The 20,849-nt window shown below is 40.7% G+C and overlaps 1 protein-coding gene across 1 annotated transcript in view; it reads right to left on the minus strand.

Annotated features, from left to right (window-relative positions):
• The window catches only part of PPP2R5A (protein phosphatase 2 regulatory subunit B'alpha), a 152,072-nt gene that overhangs the window by 81,446 nt on the left and 49,777 nt on the right, over positions 1 to 20,849 (minus strand). The window lies entirely within an intron of this gene.

A 20,849-nucleotide genomic window follows, 5' to 3' on the forward strand; every position in this document is an offset into this window, starting at 1 on the left:
TTATAATCGAAAACAGACATTGGGGGAATTAATACACCAAACAAGTGAGTGTTATATAGTGTTTAGCAAAGTGTCAGAATGGCTGGAAAAAAAAAAAATTATGGTTGGCGGACCTCCGCTTTAATGCATTTTTCTGCCTTCTTGTAAAGTCCCTAGTGAGCTCCCCAATCTCTCCTTTTCCCACTCGCTTCTTGTTAGGAACGAGTAGGGCTGCAGCACTTCTTTATATGGAATACAACTCCCAAAATCCAAAGTACATCCTGGCAGAAAGCAAGTGAAGATGGCTATGCTTCTATATACTGTGGGACCTCAAAATTAAACCCCCCCCCCTAAACATAACATTGAATAAATAAATAATACTTCTGTGTGCAGGGGTATGACTCCATATCTGAATGGACACAGGGAGCTGTGGCTCGGCTCAGGTGCCCCCATACTGTGGAAAGCTGCTTGCTGTGGGGGCACTGAAATGGAAATAAGTGGGACCCAAGAAGAGGAGGATCTGGGCTGCTCTGTGCAAAACCAACTGGACAGAGCAGGCAAGTATAATGTGTTATTTTTAACCAAAAAAAAAAAAAAATAGGACTTTAGTATCACTTTAAATAATATTTGTTAAACCAACTTTTAGTGTCATTTTAAAGTTCTCAAAACCACTGAGACCAAGTTTTGTTTTAGGCCGGTTTCCCACTGGGGCGGTGGGTGCGTCGGTGGTAAAACGCCACTATTGTTAGCGGCACTTTACCATCGCTATTCGGCCGCTAGCAGGGGGGTTTTACCCCCCGCGCTAGCGGACGAAAAGGGGTTAAAACTGCCCGCAAAGCACCGCTGCAGCAGTGCTATGTCGGCGGTATAGCCACACTACCCCATTGAATTCAATGGGCAGAAGCGGTGTATACTCCAAAGAGTTTCAGGTCAGTTTGCAGGCGCTATTTTTAGCGCAATAGCGCCTGCAAAATGACCCAGTGTGAAAGGGGTCTTAGACCGGGAACCATTCCCACACAAATACTTATTTCAGCCAAAAATAATAGTACAACAAGTTTCATTTAACCCTTTTGCTACCGGGTCTGTGCGGCCCTACAGCGCTGATTCTAGCTGGCCAGGTCCGTACACCATAAGGACCTGCATTCCTGCTATAAGCTCATGGTCAATTCAAAACTGTTCAGCAGACACTTCTGCACATAATAGCTCTGACCAGACTTCCCCCCATTCTCACAATGAGAGCATTGTACAAACTATCAGTTTGGTTTTTTATTGCATGCAAATATGTATTGTATCGAACAAGAAAAATGTACGCGTTTGTCCCTTCAGATAATTTCACATGAATTAGTGTGATTGGCTCTTGAAAGCTGTGCACCAACGATCAGATTGTCGGGCGATTTCTCCACAAGCGGTATTTTCCATTAGATATCCTTATCCTGTGTACTAGGCAAAAAAAAAAAAAAAAAAAAAAAAAAAAAAAAAAAAAAAAAAAAAAGGTCAGGTACAGAACTAGACAGAAAATGAGGGAAAAAAAGGGAGGAAATTTCCCACAAAAAAAGAATTCTTCAAAAAGGAACTACCGGAATTAAAAAAAAAAAAAATTTCCATATAGTGACAAATTTAAAAAATAAGCAACCTCCACCACATACATATAAAATTTGACGATTGTCTAAAGATAGAGGTGGCCACCAGAGACTGACATACACACCCCTCTACTACCATGCACAGCTATTTCTCTGTATTATTTCCTACAAGGCAGTCCATTTAGCTTTTTCTAACAGTTTGTTAATGAGTATAAGGCAGAACCTTCAGGACATCCGTCCAATAGCTGGATTGTTACTGTAGTCAGCTTTAAGCTATTCTATAGTACCCCCACCCCCCCTATATCTTAATTCACTTAGGTTAATACAGGTGCATCCACTTACACAGACTGACCAGGATAACCCAGTAAGCACTAGCTGCTGTGGACTGGTTAGTATCCAGTGGATCCTATAGGACAACTGTGGGAATAGTAGAAAATTGGATAACTCCAAGTAGATATTTGGAAACTTCCCATCTATTAAATGTTCTGCCCTTGTTGTTTTAACTTTGGATAGTAAAACATTTATTTTCTGCCAGTAATTACCTTACACAGCCCACTTCCTGTTTCTGGTAAAAAGCCTAGGCGTATGACAATGCACAGCTCTCTTTTTTGAGAGTTTGCCAGCAAGGGAGGGGGAATGAGTCACAGTAGGGCCAATCACAGCTGCAGGGGGCTGGATGAGGGCGGAGATAACAGGAGACTACAGAGATTCATTTGTATTCATCTACAGAGTAGAAATGAGCAGCAGCTTCAGTTGCCCACAGTTAAAATGGCTAATATAAAAATTATATATATATATATCACTGTATTTGAGCAGCTATCTTTCAAACGCAATTTTTTTAGAAAAAAATGCACTTCAATTATTTAAAAAAAAAAAAAAAGAAGGAAGAACTAAAAACAGTAAAAGTTAACCCCATTTTTTGTATAATGTGAAAGATGTTACGCCACGAGAATCGTGATCTTTATTCCAAGCAAAAAAAAAAAAAAAAAAAAAAAAAAAAAACTTATGATTCTCATTTTATCTAGAATTGTGCAGCGCTAGAACCCATGTTTATCAAAAAAAAAAAAAAAAAAAAAAAAAAAAAGTCCTGCATTTCTGCAAAAACGCATTGATATGAATGGGGATCATTAATGCCAGCCAGCTGTGCTGAACACGCAGCTACTGAGAAACACCGTGCCGATGCACTGATCTCAGAGCACCGCAGTTTTTCCTTTTATCACAGAACTTGGTGTTGCAATCCAGTTTTTTTTTTTTTTTTTTTTTTTTTTTTTTTTTTAACAGGACTGCAAGCAGTATTTTTTTAGCGCACACTACAGCAACACTGTAGTGTGAACTGACATCATGCATTGGGGTTGCCCTGGAAATAGTTGCCAGCGTAACCCCATAGCACCTGGTATGAACGAGCTCCAAGCAGAGATTATGCAGGGATGGACAAATATCACAACGCACATTTAGACCTGCTGCGAGCAAGCAGCAGGGTTTATTTAAAATTAAAAGCAGGCGATTCTCTTTTCACTAAAAGCGATCCGAGCGGCAGATTAGCCACTGGATCGCTTTTAGAAGCAGCAGGGGTTGCCTGTGTTTCTCGGGCCTACCATTTGCACTGGCAAGTTCACACACCTGACCAAAGATCAGGGGAGACCAGAACGATTTTTTTCTGGAAAGCATCCAATACATTTTTTTTTTTTTTTTTTATCCGATGCTTTCAAGGGTAGAGGAGAGATCATAAAGAGGACCCGTCATTCTTTATAGTTATCACAAGGGACGTTTACATTTCTTGTAATAGCTTTAAAAAGGGATTAAAAAAAAAAAAAATCTAAAAAGGCAATGTAAAAATATATATTTTTAACCACTTCCAAACCACCCACCATTGATATACATCGCTACTTTGACGTTAACCAGTTCCAGACCAGCTGCTACAGGTTGGCTCGGCTGGGCGAAGCGTCGTAGCTGTAGGTCAGCCGTGACAATTGGATTCACTTCAGAACCGATCAGTCTCCAGGCCAATGATTTCTGGTCATCGGTCCTGGCGAATGAAATCCTCCCCTGCCTGTGTAAGTGTAAACACAGGCAGGGGAAGTGATGTCATGTCCCCTCGTTGAACTCTTTTCCGTTCCAGAAAGAAAATAGAAGACATCTCAGAGTAAGTTGCACCAACACTACACTGACACAATACACATAGGCACACTTATAATACATTTATAGAAAAAAAAAAAAATTTATCTGCACCAGAAATTGGATTGCATGGGTGTTCACATCCATGCGATCCAAATCCTGTCCAAATTGACAGTTCACACTGCGATATGTGAACCGATCTGGGGGTGGCATTAACATTTTGACAGCCGCAGCGGTTTGCATAGGGTAGTATGAACTGCCTGCAGGTGTGACTTGCGACGAGGGAACCCGGTACTGGCACTGTGAACCAAGCCTAAAAGCACCTCTGCCTAATAAAAAACAAACAAAAAAAAACAAACAAATTAAAAGGCCTCATGTACACTGTAGCTGATAAATGGCGTTTATAAAGCAGTTGGGCATTTTTTTCAGCAGCCCCTGAACTCTCCTTTGTTATCTTATCAGAACATGAACACAGTCATTTATAGTAGTTTCCAGGCAGTTGAGGTTAGAAGCTTTTTTTTTTTTTTTTTTTTTTTTTTAAGAAAAAAAATAAATAAAATGCGTTCAGGACAGATGTTCAGAAGCATTTCAAACACCAAATGCTTGTAACAGCTTGTAAACGCGTCACAAAACAGTCTTTCCAGATCCCTTGTATATTGTGGGCTGCAAGAGGAGGGGGAGAGGGAGGGAGAGAGAAATTTCCTGCATTGAAGGAATTTGGGAGGGTCTAGTGATGTGTGGAATCAGTTACCAAAAATGCTTATAAAAAAACGCAAACGCTCAAGAACGCCACAAAACGCGGCATGTAAAAGTGGCAAAACTGACGTTTTTAAACGTCGGTTACTAGCTGTCAAGTTCCAGGCTTCTATAGAGGTTTCCAAACATCCTGTGTACACGAAGCCTAACTCTTCACCTTATTTAAATACAGTTTTGGTTAACATTTTATTTTTTTTTTTTATCATCAGGACAATTAGATTGGGATCCTGATTTAGTCCCTCGGACAAGTAGTTTAAAAAAAAAAAAAAAATTTTCCACACCAAAGGCCACATAATCAAAGCTTCTTTAGATAACATCTGAACTCTGCAACAGGGCAATGAAACCATTAGTCAGCAATTTGATGTCTTCTAATTAGGTATACAATTCTTCTTAATTTACAGTCACAGGGCCGCATCCACCATCTTTCCTTTAAATCAGCTGTTGTTGGAAAAAGATGTGCCAGGATTCACTTCCTGTGACATTTTAGGAGGGGAACTGAACCTGAGCTACAAGATGTTGCCACTGTCAATCATCACAGGGGAGGGACAGAGCTGGACATCATAGGAATGGCTAGCCTCTTTCACAGCAACATGTTGGAGGAAGAGGTTGCACCACCCTGCAGTGCACTTCTTTAATGGGGAGAAGCACAGGAAAGGGTGACAACGCTGTGAAAAGTTACAACACCAACATGCCATGCAGGTTAACTAAAATATCCAGCCTTCACTGTTAGTCTGTTTTTTCTTTCCAGAAATACAATAAAATATACACATCTGTTCCATTAGCATTGTATTCCTGCTAGCTGCACAGCACCCCTGACTACTGAGTAGGTTTTCTTACTTTGCTATATAATTTTCAGTGTGATCAGACTCACTGGGATTCTATAGATGTACCTACAACACACAATGCAAATGTAACAGAAGCATTATTTCGGCCTGCCAATAATACTGTATTTTTGATCACAGGAAAATTACAGGTTACTGGGCACAAATCCTGGGAGGTGGCCTTCAGATCTTAAATGCATGCACAAGTCTGGTAACAGAACAGAAGAAAGCTTTCTATTTGACAAGGAAAGTAAAAACCCTCTAAATCAGGGGTGTCCAACCTTTTGATCTTCCTGGGCCACATTGGAAGAAGTGGAATTTCTTGGGGCCACACATAAAATACACTAAGAAGGATAGTTGATGAGCAGAAAAAGTCGGGCAGATCGCAAAGTAACGATCACATCATTGATATAGATAATGTACATATCTGAGCAATAAATATTACAACAAAGAAAATGAAGATTTAAGTAAAAGAGGGAAACAAAACTAGTGTGATATTTGACAGTTTTAAACAACTAACGCATCAATATGTAGTTGGATGGATGAAGTAGCAATTCTCAATTAATTCTCAAAGTGCTCATCAGAAATTTTGCCCTTCATGTGCTTCATTCTTGAAATATAGTTGCTCAAATATATTTGCTGCCGAAAACAAATGACGTGAATAAGGTGCGAATGAGAAGAGTGGGAGATTTTTCTTTGGGAAAATACAACTTTTAAAAAGTCAAGTAAAGAGAGACTAATATTTCTCTTCGGCCGCATGTGTTTTGCAAAGTGTAAAAGCATTTTTACAAAACAATAAATATTTTTTAGTAGGTTTACGATTTAGTGTTGGGCCGTATTCATAGCCATCTTGGGCTGCATGCAGCCAGTGGACCACAGGCGGGACACCCCCGCTCTAAATGTTCAGTACAGCCACCCTGAGTAACATTTTGTTATAGATCAATTTTTATTTTAAACAGCCACCCGTTTGTGTTGAAGCTTGCCTACCAACTCCTGCTTCAAGCTCATTGCTATTGGCCAATAAAAACATGTGCAAGACAGTAAAGTGCTACCAGGATGCATCCGAGCATTGCCCAATCATGCCAGTGGTGGGAACTGCGGTGTTACAGGGGCGCCTCTAGCAGATAGCATTTTATACCGGTTAGTGTTTTTTGTTTTTTTCGTTTGCGAGAGTTGTCTTAACCTCTTGCCACCACTTAACACAACACTCACTTGCTGCACATACGCGTCAAATGTGCATAGAGACAGACAGCTGTCAGTCCGCACTGAGCTGTTGGGACTGGCCCCCTGATCTTGTGACCACCGTGACAGCTATACACAGTGGTCACATGATCGCCAATCCTTCCCACCCCCCTAAGGCAGTGGTCATCAACCCAGTCCTCAGGGCCCACTAACAGGCCAGGTTTTATGTATTACTTTGGGGAGATGCAGACTAGAATACTGCAATCACTGAGCAGCAAATGATATCACCTGTGATGTATTTCAGTTATCTTGCAAACCTGGCCTGTTAATGGGCCCTGAAGACAGGGTTGATGACCACTGCCCTAAGGGACACCAGGGGCTGGCCGAGAACGGGGTTAAACCACAACTCCAGCCACAAAAAAAAAAAAAAAATATGGGGGGTGCGGTGGGGGGTGGTTGGCATAGGATGGAGCAAGGTTAGAACTATCAAGTTTTTTTTGCTGCTGTGTTCTCATTATGAAATCTCTATCTGGAGAGAAAAAAAAAATTTAAAAGAAGAAAATGTGTATTTTATGTTTCTTTACATTCAGTGAAAACCAAAAAAAAAAAATTGTATAAATCGAATCACCTTTTATGTCCCAAGAAACGCTGTTTAAATATTTGCCACATGGGTAACTTGTGAACATGGCTCTTCTCCATAAAGAAATTTGTACTTATGGAATGACTGGTTGTTCAATGCTCTGTACAGATAAAGAATTGGCTGCAAATCCTAACTTGGGTCTGTGGTTAGCCCAGGACTTGACAAATCCGAGGTGCCAGGTCGCCATGGCGACAATAAATTATGTACTGGTGCCTGGGCTGCCGCTCGAATGCTTCCACACAACATACTAAATTTTGTGTTTCCTAGACCTTTGCCGTAATATCGTGTGACAAAGAAAATTGGAACTATCGCTACTTTGTTCTCCAGGTGTTGGCTTTCAGAAAATATTTAATGTTTGGGGGGGTTTTATGTAATCTTCAGAACTAATTTTGTTGAGGATTTTTTAAACGTGTGCAAAAAAGGCGCTGGCAGCGAAAGGGTCTAAAGGATAAGTTCACCTTCGGGAACATGTTACATGTTCGATCCGTAAACGGTGATAAAAAAAAAAAAAAAAAAAAAAAAAATATGGCTCCCAACTTAGCTGGCTCCTAGATTCAAAGCAAATTTGTCAAGCTCTGGGTTAGCCTAAAGATCGGCAATCATTCTCCTCACTGAAATGTGACCTTTTATGAGGAAACCCCTTCAGGCAGTGTAAAAATGTTGTACTACAAATAAGACTGTCTGTCGCCAAAACGTAACATCATCAGGAAACACCTGTAGAGACTAAGCTTTGTGTTATGCTTTCCTTTTATTTATTTTTTTAAAATTAAGCAGTTTATAAACTCTTTCCTCCCCAACCATCTGATTATTTAAATCACTTAAATCAAAGTACTTAAAAAGGAGTTGTAAACCCCCCTTCTGTAGTGCTGCAGCCCCCCCAGTGTCCCCGTTTTACTTACCTGAACCCGGTTTTCTTCTCCCCGGGGACGAGCACACCAGCTCTACCTGTTGTCTCGTGTCCTGATTGGATAGATTGATAGCAGCGCAGACATTAGCTCCCACTGCTGTCAATCAAATCCAATGACGGTGGGGGGCGGGGCTGAGTCCTGTTTTCTGTGTCAATGGACACAGAAGCAGGACTCGGGAGCGCGCCCGCACGGGTGTCCCCCAAAGGAGAGTGCTTCTCCGACGTGGGCACTCCATGCAGTTAGGAGCTACTAGTGCCGCTGAGGGATCCCAGAAGAGGAAGATCGGGGCCACTCTGTGCAAAACAAACTGCACAGTAGAGGTAAATAGGACTTTTTTTTTTTTTTTTTAAATAAACACAAAGAAATGACAACCAATGAAACCAAGGTTGGGGGGTTACTATCGCATCCACTGAAACCGATGCTGGGGTAATTATTATTACTAGTATTGTAAATAGCGTTAATATGAAATCCAAGCTATAAAAAAGGAATGTACTGCTCAATAGTGCAAAAAAGCATGAAATGATGTCAAATATTATAAAAGTTAATGAATCTCACTCTTATATAAAAACTGATAAGTGAAAAAAAAAAATTGTGCAAATATGAGCAAAAAAAGTGTGCAACAGCAGCAAAAACATAAAACCAATGCATACAATGTATGTAACCAGCTTAAACTGTCCAGTGCAATAAATCACACTTGATGTAATATAATTCATATTACACATTCCACTTTTGTAATGCTGTTCACCATGCAAATCGTACTTTAATATTTATAAAATCGAAATGACAACAGTCGCAAAACACTCTGTGCTATCCCAGTGATGTGCCATTGAAACACACTGTGCCTCCTTCACCTAGTTGTCCAAGCAGCTCACCAGAAAGTAAGACCCTTTGTGTAAATGGGTCAGTTGCACTTATTATAAACCTCCAGGATCACGACCACTTACAAGTTCCATATACATAAGACCAGAAACCAGTTAGATTTTTTTTCATTCAGCCCGCAGGCTGAGCAAAAATAATTATTGTATGACCAGCTTTATAAATAAGTAATGCTTCAGTAGGTTGCACTGAAGTACAGCAACAGTATGGGTAATTAAAGGACATCGAGTATGTGCACAAGCAACCAGCTGATCAAGTTATGTGTAAAACTGGGGAGCCTCACACTGCAGAATCTACTCAGGGTACCAACAACCACGGAAAAGTATTTAACAGGGTGAATGGTGTATGCACAGTTTAGAATTTGCCTTTTAAATAAATAGAGCAGGCAGTGGAGATTTACTCAAAAGCAGACATGAAGATACGGCATGTGCATATTTTGCAGAGAGCAAGTTTGTGTGTCCTGCAAACACTCCAGAAGTCTTAGCCCCAGGTCACACAGATTTACAAATCACACCTGAAGTCGCATCTAATCTCTATGCCTTAATAGGTGCGATTTGAAAAAAAGTTTGTGCAGATTTTTATGGCGACTTCATGTGCGACTTGCATTGACATCTGTGCATAAAATCGCACAGATGTTGACAAACTGCAGATGAAATCACACTGTCCTGCGGGTCTGAAATCGGGCTGAAGTAGTGCGATTTCAAAGCCGCATTCAGTGTAAACCAGGGCTTAAAAGGGAGAAGTCCAGCCTAAGCTCGTTTGGCTGGGCTTCTCCTATGGGTCACAGGAGTGCAATTCGTTTTGCACTTCTGTGACCTGTTTTCAGCAGAGAGCAGACTGAAGTCCGCTCTCTGCTGACATCACAGGAATCAGTCCAGGCACCGTGTCATCCCGACAATGGAAAACGGGATCCGCCAGGTGCCTGGACTGACACCCGTCTCAGCGAGCCGCTGAGAGCCCGAGGTGGCCGCTCCCCGCCCCTCCACAGCTCAGCGCTCCAGTGAGCATGGAGGAGAAGAGCGGAGAGATGCCGATTGACAGTCAGCAGCTCTCTGCTCGGGATGCTGGCAGAACTGAGCCATCGGCGATGTTTGATCATTCAAGTTCTCAGTGCAGAGGCACCGGGGGACAGATGCAGCATCAGTCCACCTAGGCAAGTATGAAGGGGGGGGGGGGGGGGGAGAGAAATAAATCCCAAACCCATACTTTTCTTGTAATGTAAAAAAATGCAGCAGCACACTGAGCTTCCCAGTGAATGGCTGTGCAGCGTGGGCGTGTCAGGATAAGTCTGATCATTGGAGGAAAGCAGGCTGAGTTCCCAGCACAGCTAGAGAACTGAACAGTGTGCTCTCGTGCTTAGTGTGGTCAGTTTTTTATTAGGAAAGCAGAGGGATTGGCAGGATCATCAGGGATGTCAAATAAAAGGAAGCGATACAAAGAGAACAGGATACTTTCGCGTACAAATACATGTTAGAGCAGGCACATATCAAGAATATGAAGCGTTGGGGTAACAAACGCTTTACGATCCAACAGTTTTTTTTATTTTGTTTTGTGTCCTGTCAGATCTCTCTACTTCCTGTCCCAGAGATGCAAAAAGTAATTTTTCCACAAGGATGGGGAAATCATGGTTGTCACTGGAACATATCCCTGTTGAAAGATTTCCCCTCAACTCTTGTTTTGGTGACCGCTTAGAAATTTGTAGATTTCCCACCACTTTCTGTACAAGAGACAAAATAAAATAGGTTGTGAATCTCCCCAACAAGAGCACAGCAATAAAACCTGATGGAATTTAATCTTTCCACAATCCATCCAAAACTACATACACTTAAACTTGGCTCAAGCAGATCACACTCGTTTTTCTAGCAAGTATGAATGCAAAGCTGTGCTGTAGAGCAGAGAGCACAGAGAACGTTGTAGTAAGATTCAGCAACTGTAACCATGCTGTGCTCAACAGCAAAAGGAAGCAGGAAAACCGCCTCAGTGTCCCACATATCATGTAACCGCTTCCCAAGTTAGAATCAATGAAATCGCTTTTTCAGCATGTCACGAAGAGATGTCCCGTGTGTTGCTAGGAGACAGTTCCTCGCCAAACACCAAAAATAACACCAAGCCTTCAGAGGTAAAAGATAATATCACATTACAAATGTAATAGGAGAAGCAACTAAACACTAGAATACATCCTGCCATTTATTTTTAAACAGTACGCCGGTGACGTGGAATGAATAATTGGATGCCAAGGGGCAATAACAGAAAGCCATACAGTTTCCTTATAAACTGGCAAGCAGCCATTACTAAGCCTGGCACAGATTGCGATTAGAACACAGAATTCCAATGGGCAGCCACCGACATTCAGAGGCCATTTTACACATTCTCCTCTAATTATCTGTACAGTGTACATTCCTGCACAGTGTGAGCGGCTCATCACAGCACAACCTTTTGTTGGACACAATTTCCTACACACATATAACTTTCCCTAGAAACCGATTTACAGAGGGATAGAATGAGTCGCAGCACTGTGTTAAGTATACGTCTTTTAACCGATATAAAAAGAATGAAGTACAATCTAACCTACATTCCAGAAGAAATTAAAATGTAACCCCTTCACACCTGAGGGTAAAACCATTCTTCGTGCCCAAGCCCAATTTTGCTATTTTGACATTTGTTAGTAAAAAAACTGTACATATCACCGCAACTGCTTTGTGTATACAGGGAGATACCTTGTTTTTTTTCAGGACAAATTGGCCTTTCATTTGGTGGTAAATGGTAATGGCCATCTGATTTTTTTTTTTAATTATTATTATTATTATTATATCAAAAGAAAACTGACCCAAAATCAAAAAAAATAAATAAAATAATTTTCAAATTAGGTGTATATTTTTTGTTCCTAAAATAACCTACCATCAAACAACAACCCAAAATAAATTCTAGCAGCAATACCACATATGTGCAATGTATGTCATTTGTTGTTTGTACCTGTAGTACAGCCCAGAAGCAAACGTGCGCATTTTTCTTTATTTTTACCCTAGCTAAAACACGCCGACACGGAAGCCAACTGATGAATTTAAAAAAAATCTGTCCAAAAAAATACTGACCTCGACCCAGACACTAACCCTGGCACCGACCTAAGTCAAACCTTGATCTAGGCATTTTTATTTATTTATTTTTTTTTTATTATTATTCATGTATTTTTCTACACACTTTTTTTTCCTCTCTGCAAGAGCAGAGAAAGATGCAATGTATCTTTCTAGTCCATCAACAGACAGAAAATGCGGGGGCGGCCATCACAGCGACTGATCACTAATAGCCAATCAGAGGCCAACACAGCAATTAGGTGACCAAGAATCTCGAGTTCTGGGTCCCGATCGTTAGTACGGGGCTCAGAGCTCATGGTGAGACCCCATCCTCTGTGCTGGGAGCCACCGTACAAAGGGAGAAACACTAAAATGCGCATATTTGTGTGACGTCGGTGCCAAGGAGTTGATTTAGTCAGAGAATTAAGCCCTGCTAGATAACTTCAGGATGGCCCCTTTTGCAGGTATAGCTATGTAACATTAAATATAAGTGCCTATTACTGTTTAAAATCCAGTAATACACTGTCTCACCCCGCTCTGCACATGCTCAGTTTGATCTCTATTTTTAGGCCAAATTTGTAGAGGCCGATCTGCTGACTGCCTAAAGAATTTACTGCTGCTCAGGGGCTCTGGGCTTCAGCAAATTGGCGGCCTCAAGCAAGAAGAATCAGGAGCAATGCTGGAGGCAATTCACAGCTCACGCAAATTTTGGTAGCATAATTATTAATTTGAAATGTACGTTAGTTGCTAAAGAACATTATTCGTTTATCAAGTTGTTTTGTGTAAAGCTCTAATTTAACCACTTAAGGACCGAGCCTCTTTTTGACACTTCTTATTTACAAGTTAAAATATTTTTTATTGCTGGAAAAATATATAACGTTTGGGGGTTCCAACACCCTAGGGAACGAAATAGCAGTCATTGCAATACTTTCTGGCACACCATATTTGTGCAGCGGTCTTACAAGCGCACTTTTTTTTGGAAAAAGAAAAAAACTTTTTTGAATTAAAAAAAATTAAGACAGTAAAGTTAGCCCAATATTTTTTATATTGTGAAAGATAATGTTACGCCGAGTAAATTGATACCCAACATGTCGCGCTTCAAAATTGCACCCGCTCGTGGAATGGCGACAAACTTTCCCCCCTTAAAAATCTCCATAGACAATGTTTAAAAATTTCTACAGGTTATCAGTTTTGAGTTAGAGGAGGTCAAGGGGTAGAATTATTGCTCTCACTCCAACGATCACGACGATACCTCACATGCAACGTCTTCATATGCGGGCGCTACTCACGTATGCGCTCGCTTTTGTGCACAAGCTCGTGCACACAAAAAAATAAAAATAAAAAGCGGGTCACTTTTATTTCTATTACAAGGAACGTAAACATCCCTTGTAATAGGAAAAAAAAAAAAAGGATGACAGGACCTCTTAAATATGAGATCTGGGGTCAAAAAGACCTCAGATCTCACATTTACACTAAAATGCAATAAAAAAAATAAAATTCTCCTTTAAGGGTTATGGGCGGAAGTGACATTTGACATCGCTTCCGCCCTCTCATGCTATGGAGCTGAGCGGAGGCCATCTTCCCCTCACTCGGCAGCCAGGCATCCACGGGAAAGGATGCGATCGTCGACCAAGGCGTGGGGGGAGGGGGGTGGGCACCTCCCCCGCCACCAATAAAAGTGATCTTGCAGCGAATCCCCTGGGGAGACCGCTTATCTTAAAGAGAAAAGCACGGCGTTCCCGAAAGTACCAGGGTTATGGCAGCTAGCTGCTGCCATAACAACGGTATTTAGGGCCAAAATACCGACGTACGGGTGCATCGTTTTGCGTGAAAACATGCACAAAACATGCACAAAAAATGCACAAAAAATGCGGCAAGCAGGAACACCGCAACAGAAGCGCAACTGACCAGTGGGAAGACATACAGTGGCTTGTAAAAGTATTCATACCCCTTGACATTTTCCACATTTTGTCATGTTACAACCAAAAACATAAATGTATTTTATTGGGATTTTATGTGATAGACCAACACAAAGTGGCTCATAATTGTGAAGTGGAAGGAAAATGATAAATGGTTTTCAAATTTTTTTACAAATAAATATGTGAAAAGTGTGGTGTGTATTTGTATTCAGCCCCCCTGAGTCAATACTTTGTAGAATCACCTTTCTCTGCAATTACAGCTGCAAGTCTTTTTTTTTTTTTCTTATGTCACTATCAGCTTTGCACATCTATAGTGACATTTTTCCCATTCTTCTTTGCAAAAGAGCTCAAGTTCTGTGAGATTGGATGGAGAGCATCTGTGAACAGTAATTTTCAAGCCTTGCCACAGATTCTCAATTGGATTTAGGTCTGGACTTTGACTGGGCCATTCTAGCACATGAATATGTTTTGATCTAAACCATTCCATTGTAGCTCTGGCTGTATGTTTCGGGTCGTTGTCCTGCTGGAAGGTGAACCTCTGCCCCGGTCTCAAGTCTTTTGCAGACTCTAACAGGTTTCCTTCTAAGATTGCCCTGTATTTGGCTCCATCCATCTTATCTCTGACCAACTTCCCTGTCTCTGTTGAAGACAAGCATCACCACAACATGATGCTGCCACCATCATGTTTCACGGTGGGGATGGTGCGTTCAGGGTGATGTGCAGTGTTAGTTTTCCACCACACATTGTGTTTTGCTTTAAGGTCAAAAAGTTAAATTTTGGTCTCATCTGACCAGAGAACCTTCTTCCACATGTTTGTTGTATCCTCCACATGGCTTCTCACAAACTGCAAACAGGACTTCTTATGGCTTTCTTTCAACAATGGCTTTCTTCTTGCCACTCTTCCATAAAAGACCAGATTTGTGGAGTGCACGACTAATAGTTGTCCTGTGGACAGATTCTCCCATCTGAGCTTTGGATCTCTGCAGCTCCTCCAGAGTTACCATGGACCTCTTGGCTGCTGCTCTGATTAATGCTCTACTTGTCTGGCCTGTCAGTTTAGGTGGACGGCCATGTCTTGGTAGGTTTGCAGTTGTGCCATACTCTTTCCATTTTCGGATGATGGATTGAACAGTGCTCTGTGAGATGTTCAAAGCTTGAGATATTGTTTTATAACCTAACCCTGCTTTAAACTTCTCCACAACTTTATCCCTGACCTGTCTGGTGTGTTCCTTGGCCTTCATGATGCTGTTTGTTCACCAAGGTTCCCTAACAAACTTCTGAGGGCTTCACAGAACAGCTGTATTTATACTGAGATTAAATTACACACAGGTGGACTCCATTTACTAATTAGGTAACTTCTAAAGGCAGTTGGTTGCACTAGATTTTAGTTAGGGGTATCAGAGTAAAGGGGGCTTAATACAAATGCACGCCACACATTTCAGTGCACCACTATGTATAACATATAACCTTAAAATGGTTTCTATGCATTAAAGTAAAAAAATCATCTGGGCCGCAACCCCCCCACAGCCTCACCTAACACTTACCTGAGCCCCATCTAGATTCCAGCGATGTGCACCAGAGCCTCGGCTCGCCAGGGACTCTCTCTCTCTCTCTCCTATTTGATTGAGACCGTAGCGGGAGCCATTGGCTCCCACTGCTGTCAATTACAGTCAGTGAGCCAATGAGGAGAGTGGGGGGGGACCAAGTCGTGGCTCTGTGTGTGAATGGACACACAGAGCCGAGATTTGGGAGCCCCAATTGCAAGCTGCTTGCTCTGGAGGCACTCTGCATGAAGGAGGGGCCAGGAGAGCCAGCGAGGGACCCAAGAAGAGAAGGCTCGGGGCTGCTCTGTGCAAAACCACTACACAGAGAAGGTAACATTTTTTTTTTTTTTCAAAATAACAAGGCTTTAATATCACTTTAATGTAATATTAGAAAAATGACTATAATTTGAATTAAAACAAAACACTAAACAAAGTCCACAAGTGCAGGAGGCATTAGCAGGGATCAAATCATACATCATACCCAGTTACATGCAGAACTGGCCAATGTGTTTTCTTCCCCACAGTAGGGACAACCAATTGATACCCACTTATCCTACATGAAGACATGACAAAATGTGCTGGATGTCTGGTCTAAGATCCGCTACAGTGCTTATTAGCAGTCCTACCAACTGTTCATATTAAGACAAAATTGTTAAACTGTTATATTTTAGGATCTAAAATGTCATGCCAACAGAACATATAAACGTTTATTTCAACTAAAGTTATTCTTTGCTTTTATAATTTTGTTACAAGAAAGTATTTTCCTAAAAGCTTTGATTGAAAATCATTAAAGTGATTTTTTTTTTTAATCAAAAATAACAAAATCGAAGTTTTGCAAACAGGTTTATACTTGCCTGCTCTGTGCAATGGAATATACAGTGTGCTATGCCTATCTGTAATAGAGGGGCTGGCAGTGACTATTTCTAATTTATTTTTTAATAGCTTGGGGGGGAGGGAGCGGAGACAGACACGGAGCTGACAGGCAGGGAGGAGGGGGGTGAAGGGGAGAGAGGAGAGGAGGACTGCGGATGGCTGAGGGACGTACACTGAGCATGGTGGCCAGGGCTCAGCAGCCCTGATTATCGTGGTCTGCGCAGAGAGGGGGGGATACATGAAATTGCAGGTTCAGCCAGGGTTTTTTTACCTTCTAGAGAGGGGCAGATTACACAGCACAAGCACTGTGCTGTGTAATCTGCTTTAAGGGACCAGGATCTCTAAATTTTTTTTTGGGGGGGGGGGGTAAACACTAACTGATACATTTGCAGGACAGCTTGTTCTATTGAAAAATTGGCTGGATCATCAGGTGAAAACAAAAAAGAAAGAAAACAAATGCAGCCACCACTTTGAAGAATTGGTAAACTGCAATAAAATAAAATGTTTGCTTTTCGGTTTAATACTGCTTTAACATTTAGCTGAACATACACAGTAATTAAAAAGGAAATACATTATTATTTGTTTAAGGCCAGGAAACTGATCCAGAAGCTTAGCCACAAATGAATTCTGGGTTCCATCCGATAAAGGTTATAAGACTCTGCTGTAGGGCACAGTCTTTTTTCTTTTGCTAGTAATTGGAAATAAGCTCAAGTCTAGTCAAGTTAAAACTACTTCTAAATAAGGAGTTTATAAAACTGCACATGCCAGTGCAACATCAGGTTCAACTTTTTCCGTCCCAAAACAGAGCTCTTCCTATTTAGGTACTTCGTTGATGTAAAACCAGATTCACTTTTCAAATGTGCAGCAGTTTGTGGAAAAAAACATTCTGTACTATTTGCAATTTCTTTTTATACTTGTAAGTATTTAACAGAAATCTGCAAATGCAGCTTTTTCAGAATAGCCCACAGAGATTTTAAAAGACCCTGTTGCTAGTTCTCGGATTTCAAAAAACCAATCCTCCCATACGAGTATGTGTATTCAAGGTATTTTATACATTTTATTTAGCTGTAAAAGGATGCCACCATCTTGGATGCGATGTCTGCAGCCCCAGCACACTCTGGGCTGTCACTTAAGTGACACTCTATTGCAGTCCCCTTTAGGCCTGGTTCACAGTTTGATGTTGATCCATTTCAGCAGTTTTTTGCATTGCGTTTTTGCATACGAGTTTTTTACGTTTTCATGCATTTTGCGGGGTTTTGTATGCTTTTTTTTCGCCCAATTTGTTGATGGGCAGATTAAAAAAAAAAAAAGAAAAAAGCGTTAAAACGCACTACATGCTTTTCTGCAGCATCTTCGTTGAAGTCTATTAAACCAAAAACACCATTTTTCGTTAAAAAAAAAAAAAAAAAAATACATGACCCTTTCTAAAAATGCAGCAGCTGAAAGAAGCATAGATGTCAACGAGTCCCATAGGAAACCATGTCAACCACTTAAATACAACAATACGTATATATACACGTTGCGGCTTTGAAGTGGTTTAGCAGGATTATGGCTGAAGATATCAGCAATAACCTTGGAAATTGTTTTTTTCAGCCGACGACTGGCTCTCTCATGAGAGTGCACTGTGTGGCTCATGAGCCGATCAGATGCTTTAAGAAGTGGCAGAGGAGACATCACAACCCCCCCACCTCTCAGGCTTACCGTTTCTGCTGACTGGCCCGAGAAACTATCCAACGTTGCAGCCTGCTGCTCTCACAGGCGATCAAAGAGTAGATCTACTTTAATCGCCTCTGTGAATTGGAGGACCGGAGCGACATCATGACGTCACCTCCAGTTCAGGCTGGAAGTAAATATATATTTTTTTTCTTTAAAGCAAAAGATCGAAACTTTTTTTCAAAGCTTTTTTTTTTTTTTTTTTTTTTTATATTTTGCTTTTTGACCCCAGATCTCGCAACAAAGAGGACCGGTCATCCTCATGTCTATTACAAGGGATGCTTACATTCCTTGTAATAGGAATAAAAGTGATTAAGAAAAAAAAGTAAAGCGCCCCCATCCCTCCATGCTCACACGCAAAAGAGAACACATATGCAAGTCACACACGCATAAACGGTATTTGCGCCAAATGTGAGGTATCGCCACGAACGTTAGAGCGAGAGCAATAATTCTAGCACTAGACCTCCTCTAACTCTAAACAGGTAATCGGTAAAGGTGTTTGAAGCGTCACCTATGGAGATTTTCAAAGTACCACAATTTGTCACCATTCCACGACCATGCGCAATTTTAAAAGCATAACATGTTAGGTATCCATTTACTAAGCGGAACATCTTTCATTTTACAAATAATTGGAGAATATATATGTATGTATTTTTTCCCAAAAAAATGCGTTTGCAAAACCGCTCTGCAAATAACATGTGAAATAAAAATTTGCAATGATCGCCATTTTATTTATTGATATAAAAACTTGTAAATAAAAAGTGCCAGAAAAACCTGCTCGGCAAGTGGTTAAATGTACTGTACTGCATTTCTGCAAAAAGCACCAAAAAAAAAAAAAAAAAAAAAAAAACACAGGAGGTGTGAACCAGGCCTTAACTTCTTCCACCAGCATCTGCATAACAACAGTTTATATGGAGAGATGGAGGAGCCGGGCTAGCAGTCAGTAGTTAGACACAACCAGATAAGTAGAGGGCTATGACATACAAGGAAGGATGGAGCTGTACTAGTGAATTGACTCTTCAAGGAGTAGAAAAAAAATTGGCAGCAAGTTCAGAGGTACAATACAAGTCAATTAAAAAAAATGTTTATGTTAAGAAGTACTGCAAGGACTGAAAATACTTGAATTTTCTCTGCTTTTATCAGCAACTTTTAAACTTGGTGACAAAGTCTCTTCAAATTTAAACTAAGGCAGATGGAAAATATCCAACTCCAGTTATGTATTTATTTAAAAATATCTAAGTCTGCGAATAGCTTTTTTTTTTTACTATCCACCAGGGTGGGGTAAAGAAAAATGTTTGTGCCAGTTTTACTCAACATTTGCAACTGCAAAATTGCTCACTGTGTTAATGATCATTGCATCATGTTAGAAGTCAGAAGAGAAAACACTCCCAAGAAAATATTCTAAAAATGACAGTATTTTCTCAGAGGCAAGACTTTGTCTAACAAAATTACCTCCATCCCACAATGTACCAGTGAGGCATTTCCATGCTGCTATTGGCAATAAAAAAAAAAAATAATAATATTATTATTAAACAAGCTCAGGGACCAATGTGTTTCTTTTTTTCCCTCAACTCAATTGTTTGTCACTAAGGAATTTTTTTTTTTATTATTATTTCCCTAGTGAAAAACATTACTCCAATTGTCTGCATACATTTAGCTGGGGATGACCAGCAGAAGAATCTGGCTGGAATTCTGAATGCTGCTCAGATACCCTGTGAACTACAGTGCAGGATTGCAGGGAAACAACAAAAGCAGAACACATTGAAATGCAGGTATCAGATGACCAGCTCTTCAAATCATGTCCTGATAGTTTAAAGTAATTACTGGCCTCTTATTTACTTTTATGTCCATTTCCTTCTTTACCAATTCACTGAACCTACATCAATGGCTCTCTCCATACGCAGATTTACCGTTGTAGCATATTCTTTCCATTTTTTTCATTAATGATGCTCAAAAGGATAGTCATAGGCAGGCCTTGTCCATACAGGCTTTAGCTTGTATAATGGAATTTGATAAACATGCAGCTGGTAGGTTTTAGCACAATTTCAACAAGTTTCAGGAAGAACTTAAGCTTGCCAACAGCTTGTTTAAAATAAGGCTCCATTCACACTTGTGCGACTTGTCATGCCACTTTGGACATCAAAGTGGCATGGCAAGTCGTTCCCCAAATTTTCCAATGAGAAATTAATATATATATATATATATATATATATATATATATATATATATATATATATATATATATATATATATATATATATATATATATATATATATATATATATATATATATACACACATATAATATATATATATATATATACATACACACACACACATACATACATATACACACACACACACATATATACACACACACACACCTTAAAGTCGCAGCGACTGCAAAGAAGTTCATGCACTACTTTGGTCTGACTTTCATGCAACTTGAGGGCCACAGACTTCAATGTTAACCCTAAAAAGTTGCATGAAATGTGTACCCAAATACAGTGCAACAATTAAAAAGCATTGATCAAAGTCATATCCAAGTCGCACCCATCCAAAGTTGCGTCGTGCATCTTTGGAGTTGTAAATGGGTAGCCTCCCTGGCGGTTTTCCCGAGTGTGGCTCGGGGTTAAAATTCAGTACCATTAGCGGTAACCCCGAGCCACACTCGGGATCGCATTGCAGGATCCTGGGGCGGCGTTACTTACCTTGTCCCCGGGATCCTGCGATGTCCCCCGCAGTGTCCGAGGACTCCGTCCTCCTCCGAAGCCTCTCCGTGCCAGGCTCCGTTCCCTGCGAGCGGCGCGACGCACGGGGGCGGAGCCTGGCGGCAAATTCAAAAAATGTCAAAATCATAACACATACAGTA

This window comes from Aquarana catesbeiana, linkage group LG04 (genome assembly GCF_042186555.1).
Source record: "Aquarana catesbeiana isolate 2022-GZ linkage group LG04, ASM4218655v1, whole genome shotgun sequence".
Taxonomy (NCBI): Eukaryota; Metazoa; Chordata; class Amphibia; order Anura; family Ranidae; genus Aquarana; species Aquarana catesbeiana.